The sequence below is a fragment of the Haliotis rufescens genome, unplaced genomic scaffold (genome assembly GCF_023055435.1).
Source record: "Haliotis rufescens isolate VD_foot unplaced genomic scaffold, xgHalRufe1.0.p SCAF_19, whole genome shotgun sequence".
In the NCBI taxonomy this organism is placed as follows: domain Eukaryota; kingdom Metazoa; phylum Mollusca; class Gastropoda; order Lepetellida; family Haliotidae; genus Haliotis; species Haliotis rufescens.
In genome coordinates, this window is record NW_025963879.1 from 19,760,636 (window position 1) to 19,774,633 (window position 13,998).

Below are 13,998 nucleotides of genomic sequence, written 5' to 3' on the forward strand. Positions count from 1 at the left end.
GTGATTGATAACATGAGCATTGATCCACGCAATTGGGATCGATGACATGCATCAACCAAGTCAGCGAGCCTGACCACCCAATCCCTTTAGTGGCCTTTTACGACAAGCATAGTCGCCTTTTACGGCAAGCATGGATTGCTGAAGACCTATTCTACTCCGGATCTTCAAGGGCCACGCTGCAATTCACTGTGCAGGGTTACATGCTTTGGGCATTCCAGAAACCTATGCTTGTGGCTTCAAATCCGGGGTTTACCTGATTATGTTTCTAGGTTTGTCAGCACCATACCCATGCTCGTGGGTTTCACCAAAGTGGTAAACACCTCTGGCCTGCAGCACTTTATGCTTTCCTCCCACATAAAGCTGAGTGTGATATAACTGGAATACGGTTCACAGCAGCGTTAAACCAAACTCACTGTCTACTTTGGTGCTTTTAGTGCTTACTTAGTGCTTGTAGTGTGTACTTTAGTGCTTTTAATAGTATTTCAGTGCTTGTGTGTTCTCCTGTGCTTGTAGTGCTAACTTCAGTGCTTGTAGCTTTCACAGATAGCTAATTCATCTTGCCAGGGCATCATTTTGTAATGTTCTTTCACATCACTCATTGTCCGACCACATGTAAGTGTTTATATTCCTATCGTCTCAATTTCAAATCTGAACAAACTTCCAGACTACTTATTACCGCTGAAGGGGTCATTGTTGGCAAGCGTACTACAGATATGTACTGCAGGTAATTTTCAGTATACAGAAATGTACCATTGCCAAAATCAGACTACAGAATGGTGCAGGGGGAGGAGTCCATTCCGCAGTGCTGTTCTGGTTCCTTGCAACTTGTGTAGACGAGACTTCCTGTTTCTGAACATGGGAGATTTTCTTCAGAACGGTCATACTGGTGTATGAGATGCATTTCAGGGCACTACATTATAACGAGCGTACACTTTGTCCAGTTGATGGAGTTATGTTAAACCTATCACATAAAACATAAAATTCCAAGTCTATATTCTCAACTGTTTTGAGATGTTTTGCGAACTACTTCAACATTGTTAAAATTATCTATGTCAGTAATATCTACAATCCCCCTTCCCCCTCCTCTCAGCCCTCACTCTACATATCTTAATCATTTCACTCTTAAGTGTGTTCGGGGCGGTCAGGTAGCCTAGTGGTAATAGCGTTCGCTCGTCATGCCGAAGACCCGGGTTCGAATCCCGACATGGGTACAATGTGTGAAGCCCATTTCTGGTGTCCCCCGCCGTGATATTGCTGGAATATTGCTAAAAGCGGCGTAAAACCATACTCACTCACTCACTCACTTACCTAAGTGTGTTCATCTTACAATGTCTTCCTAAAAGTGACTCCGACTGAGTAACAGACTTTGCACATGCCTTTGCCACTTTTAATTTGATGCATACAGTACAGTTTTCAGAAGAAATTAGTATGGCAGAACTCTTTGTATGTCTCATCCTCTTAACAAGGAGTTGTGGCTCACAGAAGCTGGGATTTTCACACATATATTCACTTGCTTTGGAAGTGGTGATTGTAAAGGGAGATAACTCTTACGTGTTTGATAGCATGAGGTGACTTTCCCAGTGTATATTCGTACAATGACAGATATGTCTTCATTACCACCAAGTATCATCATTTATACAGGAGTGTACCAAATACAAAATCCGAATGCCTCTTTTTTTTTTTTATCATTTCCTGTCACATACTCTGTCATTTTCAAAAATATATTTTTGCAGTTGGTTATATTTATTGAATTCAGCTGGATAGAAAGAAATTCTGCATTATAATAATTACACCATAGAAAATCTGGTGACAAAAATTGTAGATTTTTACCAAATGTATTATTTACATCTCAATTCAGGGTAAAATCTACAGTGATTGATTATTTAAATACTTTTGACTTATATGTCTATTATAAGAATAGGTTTGCAAAATAATCATTAACTCAACCTATAATATTAGGATAAAATACATTTTAGCAACAACAACAAAAATAAATATATGTATACTTTTGCATTGTGAATTTGAACCTGGATTCCTTCAGACAGATTTTCTTTTGTGGATGATTCTGCCAAGTCACATCACTAGGCGCAGTGATCTCCCTTTGTCCATCATGTACCTGCATATAGTTTTGAAAACCTGTGACATATAAAACCTACCACCCACGACGAAGTATTTCTTCAGCTGTCGTGAATGTGGCAATTTTCTTCATTATCAAAACAATAAAATTTAATCATGTGTTTCTAATAGCAACTTTGCATCAGGCAAGGAATATGGAGATATATTGTTTCCAGTTTTGACAAGAAACATATCCTATGGGAAAAAGCAAAGTGTAACATTTGTTCACGTGTTGAGTTTTCTGACAGTAATTAAATTACTTTAACTGGATGTTGCAAAACAGTTGGTGTAGTGTACTTGTTAGCTTGTAGTAACACTGACTGCCTCCATAAACAAACCGCTGCCACTGTTAACATATAATGCACTTTCTCACATTTTAAACATTGAATTTGCTTAAATATGACAGCATTGTTCCATCAGATGTGCTTATAGATCTAAAGACAATCAGATTTTTGTTCATTGTAAGACTAAGCTTGTTTTGAATAGTTAAATGAGTATTTAAAAAAAAAAAAAATTGAAGTTTAGTCTGAAATATAAGAAATTGTTTTAAGGACTTTTTCACATACCAATTAATGCTTTTGTCATAATGTTAGAAATTAGTCGTGTTATCAAAGAGAATAGTATGAGAAATGTTTAGCTTTTCGACTTTTCTGCTTGTACCAGTCAGAAGTCGCTCTGTTATGATCCAGGATCTATTACCAAGCTTGTCCATTTTATCAAAATACGACCTGTGTCACTTTTGAATTTCCTTCCAAATATAGCTGACGTGTTGATGTACTGTTAAAAAATAATGAAATCAAATTCAATCACTGTGAAAATACAGGGTTCCCATTAGGATGAATTGTTAGAGGAATCATGTTGCCTGGCTCAGATGTTTTGTTAAATTGGAGATATACTGTCTGGACATTTTTTTTAACTCCTCTTAAAAAAACTATAGCAGCCTCTGCCAAAATCTTTTGAGTGTACAGCCCAAACAGGCTTTGCTGCATGCTTTTCAGGGGCGGACCATTTCATATATTGGGTGGAAGGGTGTGAGTCCTGTTTTTTTTCTCTTAGTTTTTGTTTTTGTTTTTTCTTCTTCATGAAACAGAGCTGAGATTTTTTCCAGTCACACTTTTTATATTCAACCTGTGAAAAGAATGTTAAGTTTTCTCACTATTCACTGAACGATATGACTTGCATGATATGGCCTCTTGAAATGTAAGAGTTGGATGATTATTAATAAATACTGTATTCGACGTAATAAGCGCCCCGCTCTAATAAGCGCCCACGGCGATATTTGCTAATATATTGGCAAGTGAACAATTAGCACCCCTTCCGATTGATCAATGTACACAAGACTTATTTATTCGCGTATAATACGCACTCGTGTGCTGTATGAACCGTGTGCTATATTAATTATGGGCAATTAAATTCTTGTCTTATAGTCTTATATAAACATTTCAGGCTGTCAGCATAAACCACGAAATTGATCTTTCTACTATGTTTTTCCACCAAAATAATATTTTAATAAGAGCCCCCTATTTCTTATTTTGAGAGCACCCTGGGCGCTTGTTACGTCGAATACGGTAAGTGTTACAGGCATGCTGTCTCCATGGTGAAGTCTCTATGGCAGAGATTATTGCATTGCTCATGAAAGACACTGTATTGATGAGGATGGCCATGTTGAGTTCTTATTGAGACTTAGATTTTTTTACAAGCAGATGAAGGCTGTGTGTTTTTTTACATAAAATTATGAGCTGTGTTTTTTGTATTTTCTTAAAAAACAACTGGTCCCTTCCTAGAAATCAAATGGTATGCCACTTAGAATAGGACCCATTTACCTACTGTATTTGCCATAGTAAGGACCCTTGGCTCTTAGACAATTGAAGGAAGGGCTTATTGAAACATTTAATTTGCTTATTAAATCCATTTTCAGAGAGCAGTAGTGAACATTTTAAACTTAGTTCAAGTGTCAATGAAACTTAAAAGTTTCCAATAATAGTAATAAGCCAGTTACTGGTACACACCGTTTCTGCTCTGCTCTTTTATGTAAAATAATTGTAATATACACACAAAAATATTGACTGTGATGTCCATTTTCAGTCAGATGTGGGGGCGTTTATAAAGATTACTTACAGAGTTGTCTAGAAGTAGGGCCTTGGGGGCTTTTTGAAGCAGGGCACTTAATATGGGGAATGCGGTATGCTTGTATTATGAAGCGACCAATGGATTGGATGGTTAGAGTCAGTGACATTGTTGACTGTGGTGTCATTGTTCTCATACTGTGTAGCTCATGTGTGTCATAGTTCCCACACAGAAGCTCATAATATCTATCACTGTAGATTATGCTCCTTGCAAACTGACACTCAAAAGGAAAGCTTACTTGATGCAAGACATGATACTAGTCTTTGGATGTGACTGCTGGTTCAAGTCAAGGTGTATTTCTTGGCTTATCTGAGGCCATCGGTAGACCATTACAGCCCCTGCGATGTCTGTGATATGTAAGAGTCCTGAACATTCCTATGCTCATGCATGGTCATGTAAGCCATTCATACAGTGTCATCAGGGTCAAGAACATTATGAGGGCCTTAACATGCAGATGCATTATTTATTTATTTATGCATAATGTAAATGATATCTAAGTCCTATGTGTCTACGTTTGCCTTGACTAGCAGTGAGTAAGACCATACCAAAAGGATTTTTTGTTTTATAGATCATTGTGGACTCATTAAATTAGGTCAAAATTAATGTAAAATAAATTTTATTTGCCAGTTTTTATTCCATTTACCAAAATCTTGTTTTGGTGACAAAAATATATAAGCTAAATCTGTTTAAAGTTCAGGATGTTTACTATTTTGACAGTAAGGCAAGACTATTTTCGTTGGTTTAATTTGGATTTTGTTTTGAAATTTTAAAGTGAAGGAGTCCTTGTCATAACCCTGATATTAAAAGATAACGATTTTGGGGGTCCTTTAAATGCTTTAAAAGCAAACCTCCAGGACTCCCCTTAATATCGAACACTGTTTTTACTTTTCTAATCCCTCAAAGGTCGAGTTGGGGCAGCTGAAAAATATATAAATTATTTTTTTACTGTTGTTGGTCAAATCTGTGAACAGAAAAATAAATTAAATGTTGCCGAATGTTATGCCATAGTTAGTCAGTGTGTTACACAGTAAGCATTTCATTGTCATGAGCCAAACAAAAGCTGTAGTGAAGAGGACTCTTCTTTTTGTTCATCACCTGCCCAAACAGTGACATTACTATCCTGATGTCCTAGTTGATATAAAACCCCAAACACTGTCAAGCAACTCTTGAATCCCGGTACACAATGTTTAAGAGTGGGAGCTTGCAATACAGGTACATTTGTCCTGGGAGATAACAAATGTGGTACACTGAATATAAGCCAATATACAGGCACACATATGTCAGTTTGCCTGCTTGTTAATGACCACTGGGTACATAAGTATGACTGGGCAAGGAGGTCTGCTCATAAATCGTAGGTCCTGTAAAACAGTTATATTCCTGGAAAGTCACAGAGAAGTGATGGGGTCTTTTAGTCTCTCACATAGACCCCGAAACAATAGCCGAAAAGTCACAACAAACCAACATACTTCGAAAAAATGAAAAGATTCACTGGGCTCTTTTCTATTTTGTTTCAAAAGACAATTTTACAAAAATATTCTTAAAATATTTTAATTTCAGATATTAAATGTTAGTCTAGACTTTTGTTTGAACAAGGCCAAACTGACCAAAATGAGTCAGTTGAGAATGTTATGTCAATATTCTCGGAAGCTAAGGCAGCATTGAACTGCTCACATAAGGCCTATCCTGAAATAAGGTCAGGTTCCTTCTGTGATTAATGTAATTTGGCAAATCAACATGACCCAGAATTCTCCCCGAACTGGAGTATCCAGACAGATATAGATATGCTACATTCAGTTTAGGATGAGGGTTCTTTTCTCGACACAGTACACCCTCATTAAACTTGAACCTCAGTAATGGGATACCTGGCTTAACATGCTGTTCATGGACTTGACCCTTATTACACAATGTGTCAGACGAGACTGTTCTACTAGCCCATGTAATTAAAGACCCACAGTAACTGTACCACCAGGTGCTAATGTTGCCATTCTCAGCTACAGGAGACTTGTAAGAATGACCAGTGAATATCTTTGGGAACCAGGGAATTTTGTTTGAGATGGATATTTTTTCAGTGATTGCTTCTAAACATACATTTTTTTCTCTCTGGAAGAAGGAGCCCAAGAATTATGTTTTATTTCTCAACAGATTCTTATGCATGTCTAGCGAACAATTTTCATTTTTTAAACCTGAGGAATTGTTTTGGGGATGGGGAAGAAATTACTTTTCATCAAATAGATCCCATGAATATTGCTGAATGTGACTTTAAACAAACAAATGAATGAATGAATGAATAAATAAACAAACAAACAAACAAACAAACATTTGTCACTTATTACGTCACTAACTTGACTGAAACTGGGTTCTAACTAGTGGAAGATAGTTCTCCTTTTTAATACATGTCATTGTTAGTTGATCAGTTCTTTTACTGCTAAGTGATGTTTATGGTACAATATATACTTGACTACCACATCATATTGTTACTTTGTATATTTCTGTATGAAAATGAAAATAATCAATATCAAACCTTTCTTTTTTCAAAACTTTTAAAACTTTAGATGTATCTGATCTTGAGGCCTTTTAGCAAACAAGATTTCTCTGTATTTCAAAGAAGCATGGCTGAAATTAGGAGTGAAAGTAACACTCATCAGACTCATACTTTTTGATTTTCGTAAGAATTTCAAACATTTTTTTAATACAGAATTAACTTTGACAGAGGCTCAGTCGACATATATTTTCTTTCTGGACATAATTTGATGCTATTTTATCATGACCTTGGTGTAATTTTTGTGAAGGCAAGTCGAACCAGTCAGTGTTCATTATAAAACTCGCCTCCAGCAGTATGAGGAAGAAAGACGAGTACTCGCCAAAATCACTGACATTTTAAATTTAACAGATGTACACATTATATCAAAGTGATGGAATAAAAACAGGATCTGGCGTATTGGATGTTGAACTCAATGTGTGACATCGTTACTTTTAGAGACGCACGCAACAAATCCAATTTTTTCTAAAACAGATGATAGTTTCTTATTGATTCGACTTATATCTAATTGTTTGGGACCACTCAGGGGCACTGTAAATCTTCATTGCTTTTGTTTCAAGCTGATTTGATTGAGTTGGAGCTGTGAGGAAGATTCATGGTGTCTTATACAATATCCAGCTCTCATCTGCTCTGTCTGGACAAGCGGCCATTTTGAATTTTTTTAAGTCACCCTAAAATTGTATTTTGTTATGTCCATGTATGTGCTGGAGTTAGATTTTTCACTTTTTTCTTGTTTTGTGGAGATTATTTTGTAATCTAGGCGGTCATTTTGAAGTAAGCAATTTTTTTCTTTTCGCTTTTACTCTCGACTGACCACTGTTATTTTCTAGTCACCACTTCAGTGCCAGCTTTATGAACCAAACACATTGGGAGGCATGCAATGTATTCATTTGCTCGACAATTTCATATGATTATGAAATAATGAAGAAAAGGATATCAAAGATTTGTTTATAAGTATTAATAGTCATTAATTTTTAAGAAAAAGGAAAAATTTACAGTAATTTTTTCACCATTGTAGAAAATACAAGATGCATGGCAAATTGTGGAAAATTCTTTTAAAATGTCAATAAGGAAACTTTACTGCATAAGGATAAATATTTCATTACTATATTTGGGGAAAATGCTGTAGCTTGAATGGATGGTAGTTTTATTAATTGTGGGAAAATATGTGAATTGATGGTCTCTCTATGTTTCACTACTAGAATGTGGAAAAGCATGTTAGTGTTGTATGGAAAGTAGTTTCGGTTTAGAGGGATAACTTGTGAATTCATTGCTTGTAATGATTTATAAGTGTCACCACGATGGTGAATTAAATATTCAGTATTAGGGTTGTATGGAAAGTACTCTCATTTTTTGTTGTTGAAAATGAGGGATTCCTTAATATGTATACATTGATGCATGTATTTCCCCTCAAGATTATAGAAAAACAATTTGGGTTGTATGGAAAGCAGTTTTTGTAATTTGTAGGAAATTGTGTGCATATCTTGTTGTTATTATTATCATTATCATTGTTGTTATACCAGATTAAAAAATCATCCAATAAACATAAATGTTAGAAAAAAAACCTAGCATCATGTCAGGGAGTTTTTTTTATTTTATGGATGTGATCACCAACGCGATGTCATAAAATAATGACCAAAATCAATCATTGTCAAAAAATGTAACCGATGAGGCTATATTCAATATCATATGACAAAGTACAATGCACTCTGTTATGTGTGACAATTTACTGATGTCAGAAATATGTTTCAATACATTGTCCTATCATCAGGGATGATGAACATGTTAGAAAAAAAATCTGTTTGTTAAAAAAAGGAAATGTTAAAATGAGAGTGAACTGTCAGGATATTTTCCATATTTACTGTACAACCTGCTACAGATGTGTCTTGTGTGCTATGTCAGTAATCATATCCTACATCATCACATTATGGGCTTACAGAATGCTGAGAATATTCCTATAAAACTATGTTTTCTGCCAATGTAGTATGAACATATAACAAATATGATGTAATATTCACCTCTGTGCAAACAAACATGTTTCTGAAGACTCATACTTTTTAAAAGTTATACATTAAAAGTTTCCGTACACAGAAAAATCCAGAGACGTTTTCAACCAATCCGATTGCATCAGACACTCCCAACTGTTTGGCGAATCATTCTTTGTAGGCATATCATTATCAAACTATTATGATATCATTCTCTGTTTAATTATCAGGGTCTAACACATATTTCCAAGCTGAAAGACATATTCTCAAGCTGTGAGACATGTTCCGTAAGACATATTCTGTAAGACATACGGTATTCTGTAAGACATATTCTCAAGCTGTGAGACATGTTCTGTAAGACATATTCTGTAAGACATATTCTGTAAGACATATTCCCAAGCTGAAAGACATATTCTGAAGCTGTGAGACATATACTCAAGTTGTGAGACATATTCTGTAAGACATATTCTCAAGCTGTGAGACATGTTCTCAAGCTGTGAGACATATTCTCCAGCTGTAAGACATATTCTGAAGCTGTGAGACATATTCTCAAGCTGTGAGACATGTTCTGTAAGACATATTCTGTAAGACATATTCTCAAGCTGTGAGACATATTCTCAAGCTGTGAGACATATTCTCCAGCTGTAAGACATATTGTTAAGCTGTAAGACTTGTTCTGTAAGACATATTCTGTAAGACATGTTCTGTAAGACATATTCTCAAGCTGTGAGACATGTTCTGTAGGACATATTCTGAAGCTGTAAGACATATTCAGTGAGACATATTCTCAAGCTGTGAGACATTCTGTAGGACATATTCCCAAGCTGAAAGACATATTCTGAAGCTGTGAGACATACAGTGAACTATGGTTATAATGAACTCGAAGGGACGACTAATTTTAGTTCGTTAAAACCGTAGTTCGTTATAAGCATATATACAGCAAATGGAGGGATCAAAACACATTTTGTTATATCTGTCAGTTCCTTATAAGCGTGTTCGTTTAAGTTTACCGTATTCTCAAACTGTAAGATATACTGCATACTACACTGATTTACTGCAAGTGCCAGGCCTCCAATAAACACCTGGTATGAATCAGCGACGTATAACACAATAAACGCTGAGTTTCTTAAAAAGTTATCTTAGATATAAATTATTTCTCCCTGGAATAAATAAAGCCTAAAATTCTATTGTAAGTCAATTTATCAGTGACTGCAGCTTATGCAACACCGTAGCTGAAACATGAAGCTCCAAGTCTCTAATTACCATCAGGCCTCCAGTAGCTACTGGGTTTTCAAGCTTGTTCAAAGAATGAGCGCCAGAGCACTTATTAGAGGAAATACAGTATTCTCAAGGTATTGAACAAATTATACACAAGGTATTCCATAGTATCATTTGCATGTGTTTGTTGAGGATCGTTACAGCAATCATTGTTCTTCATGCTATGAGCCAAATGGTTTGCCTGGCTCAGATTTTTGCTGGCTGTGGCATAAAATTCCTTTCAATCAGTTACAATCACTTTGACATAGCAATAATACCGTATTCGACGTAATAAGCGCCCAGGGCGCTCTCAAAATTAGAAATAGGGGGCTTTTATTAAAATATTATTTTGGTGGAAAAAAACAGTTGAAAGATAAATTTCATGGTTTATGCTGACAGCCTGAAATGTTTATGTACGGCAGATATATTTTTCCAGAATTTAATTGCCCATAATTAATGGTGCATATAAACACAGGAGTGCGAATGTATAACTTATAAGTCTTGTTTACATTGATCAATTGGAAGGGGTGCTAATTGGAATTGTTCACGTGCCAATATATTAGTAAATATCGCCGTGGGCGCTTATTAGACTGGGGCGCTTATTATGTAGAATACGGTAATCAAATTTGTTGGTTTTTAAGTTAGAGAACATTTTGAAGCCTACAGATGTTTTTAACACCATGCTATCTATGTGTCTGGGAATTTGCTAAAGTTTTTCAAAGTTCGCTCTGACCTAAAATCAGTAATGCTCTGGTGTGTAAACTGTTTGTCACTATTTAAAGATTGTCACCAATATACTACTGAAATATTATCACCTTGGGCTTTCCTCCCCCAGTAAGCTGACACACTGTGATATAACTGGAAAATTGTTCAAAGTGGATTTTAAACAACTCGCTCACTCACTCTGAAATAGCATACGCTGCATATTCTTTTCAGTCGATCAGTCCCAAATATATTTCTATATATTCACTATATTCTTTTCACCAAAGTAGGCCTGTCTCGAATATCACTCACTCACTCACTCACTCACTCACTCACTCACTCACTCACTCACTCGCTCGCTCGCCCGCCCGCCCACCCACCCATTTACTCACTCACTCACTCACTCTCACTCACTCACTCACTCACTCACTCACTCACTCACTCACTCACTCACTCAAGGTGGTCTGTTCTGAATATGCTTCTGAAATATTATGTTCTCTGCATTCTTTCCCCCTAAGTCTGTTGGTCCCAAATATATTTCTGAAATATTAGAGTGACTATATTTTTTTCCTACAAAGTCAGTCTGATCTATGAATGAAGACAGGTTGATTTGGTCCCAGTCGGGTAATGGATAGCACATATTGTCGTGATGTCACTGCACAAAAGTGTATTGCATATTGTTGGCATATATGGACGAGGGGTTATATTACGGAATATGATCCAGATGCAAGATGTTTTTTTTCTCACACAACATCAAAGATGGAACGATAAAAATACCTATTTTTCACTCAACCAATGCAATAGACACAGTTGTTCCATAATGCTGAAAAAATATACAGCCAAAATGCTATAAATCATAAAAACAGGAAATTGCGGATGTTAAAAAACGGAGTTAGATGTAAGATATAGTAATCATTTCTATATTTGCAACGAAGAATAGGTGGAAGTGTCTTACTGTGATTAATGTCATACCCAAAAACAGCTTTCATCTGTTTGGGGAAAATGTTTTTGTTTTTGTTTGTTTAAATTTCATGGAGGAAATAGCTGTGATGGAATAGAAACCATTATTGCAGGCACCATCTTGATGTGGAAATAGAGTGTTTACACTAATATTTTACAAAGGCATAAAACGTCTTCACGATAATTGATACGCAGAATGCTCAGGGAACAAGTCTGGCTGTGGAAATGTTTTGTTCTTGTGTAAATCATGCAAGAAATATGTGCGAGGTTTCCAAGAATGAGTTCCGTTTTCTTCCCAATGCTTTTATGGTTTCATGCTTATGATATTTTGAGGGGTGAAAGTTATTTATAATCTTTGTGCACTTGACAATTGGACGTAAAGAATGATAAAGATCTGTTGATGACTTTTTAAAGAAATAATTAGAGGTGACGCTCAACTGCTTTTACTCCATGTAGAAACATTTCTGTGTGATAAGATAATTTGTGCTCATTATCAGAGGAATTTCATGGGCAGTAAATTGTTGTGGATGATTAGAAGGCTGCCTGTTTTCTTCTTGTCTCTCCATTGGGACTCTGGACAGAATAGGTCCCCAGTACTCCATGCTTGTCTATCTGTGGTGACTCCAGTCAGAACAGGTCCCTAGTACTCCATGCTTGTCTATCTGTGGTGACTCGGGGTCAGAATAGGTCCCCAGTACTCCATGTTTGTCTCTCTGTGGTGACTCTAGACATAATAGGTGCCCAGTACTCCATGCTTGTCTCTCTGTGGTGACTCTAGACATAATAGGTCCCCAGTACTCCATGCTTGTCTATCTGTGGTGACTCGGGGTCAGAATAGGTCCCCAGTACTCCATGTTTGTCTCTCTGTGGTGACTCTAGACATAATAGGTCCCCAGTACTCCATGCTTGTCTCTCTGTGGTGACTCTAGACATAATAGGTCCCCAGTACCCCATGTTTGTCTCTCTGTGGTGACTCTAGACATAATAGGTCCCTAGTACTCCATGCTTGTCTATCTGTGGTGACTCCAGTCAGAATAGGTCCCTAGTACTCCATGCTTGTCTATCTGTGGTGACTCGGGGTCAGAATAGGTCCCCAGTACTCTATGTTTGTCTCTCTGTGGTGACTCTAGACATAATAGGTCCCCAGTACTCCATGCTTGTCTCTCTGTGGTGATTCCAGTCAGAATTGGTCCCCAGTACTCCATGCTTGTCTCTCCATTGGGACTCTGGACAGAATAGGTCCCCAGTACTCCATGCTTGTCTATCTGTGGTGACTCCACTCAGAATAGGTCCCTAGTACTCCATGTTTGTCTCTCCATTGGGACTCTGGACAGAATAGGTCCCCAGTACTCCATGTTTGTCTATCTGTGGTGACTCCAGTCAGAATAGGTGCCCAGTACTCCATGTTTGTCTCTCTGTGGTGACTCTAGACATAATAGGTCCCTAGTACTCCATGCTTGTCTCTCTGTGGTGATTCCAGTCAGAATTGGTCCCCAGTACTCCATGCTTGTCTCTCCATTGGGACTCTGGACAGAATAGGTCCCCAGTACTCCATGCTTGTCTATCTGTGGTGACTCCACTCAGAATAGGTCCCTAGTACTCCATGCTTGTCTCTCCATTGGGACTCTGGACAGAATAGGTCCCCAGTACTCCATGTTTGTCTATCTGTGGTGACTCCAGTCAGAATAGGTCCCCAGTACTCCATGCTTGTCTATCTGTGGTGACTCGGGGTCAGAATAGGTCCCCAGTACTCCATGTTTGTCTCTCTCTGGTGACTCCAGTCAGAATAGGTCCCTAGTACCCCATGCTTGTCTCTCTCTGGTGACTCCAGTCAGAATAGCTCCCAATACCCCATGCTTGTCTCTCTGTGGTGACTTGGGGTCAGAATAGGTCCCCAGTACTCCATGCTTGTCTCTCTGTGGTGACTCGGGGTCAGAATAGGTCCCCAGTACCCCATGCTTATCTCTCTATGGTGACTCCAGGCAGAATAGGTCCCCAGTACCCCATGCTTGTCTCTCTGTGGCAACTCCAACAGTTGTAGCGCTAAGACTCCCAAATTTGACACAGGCTTCTGACAGTTGTAGCACTAAGACTCCAATATTTAACACAGACTTCAAACAGTTGTAGCGCTAAGACTCCCATACTTAACACAGACTTCCGACAGTTGTGCGCTAAGACTCCTATATTCAACACAGACTTCCGACAGCTGTAGCGTTAAGACTCCCATATTTAACACAGACTTCCGACAGCTGTAGCGTTAAGACTCCCATATCTAACACAGACTTCCAACAGCTGTAGCGCTAAGACTCCCAT

General features: G+C 37.5%; 1 protein-coding gene across 6 annotated transcripts in view; it reads left to right on the forward strand.

Annotated features, from left to right (window-relative positions):
- The window catches only part of LOC124112219 (zinc finger protein 64-like), a 222,185-nt gene that overhangs the window by 18,852 nt on the left and 189,335 nt on the right, over nucleotides 1–13,998 (forward strand). The gene's annotated exons all lie outside the window — the stretch shown is intronic.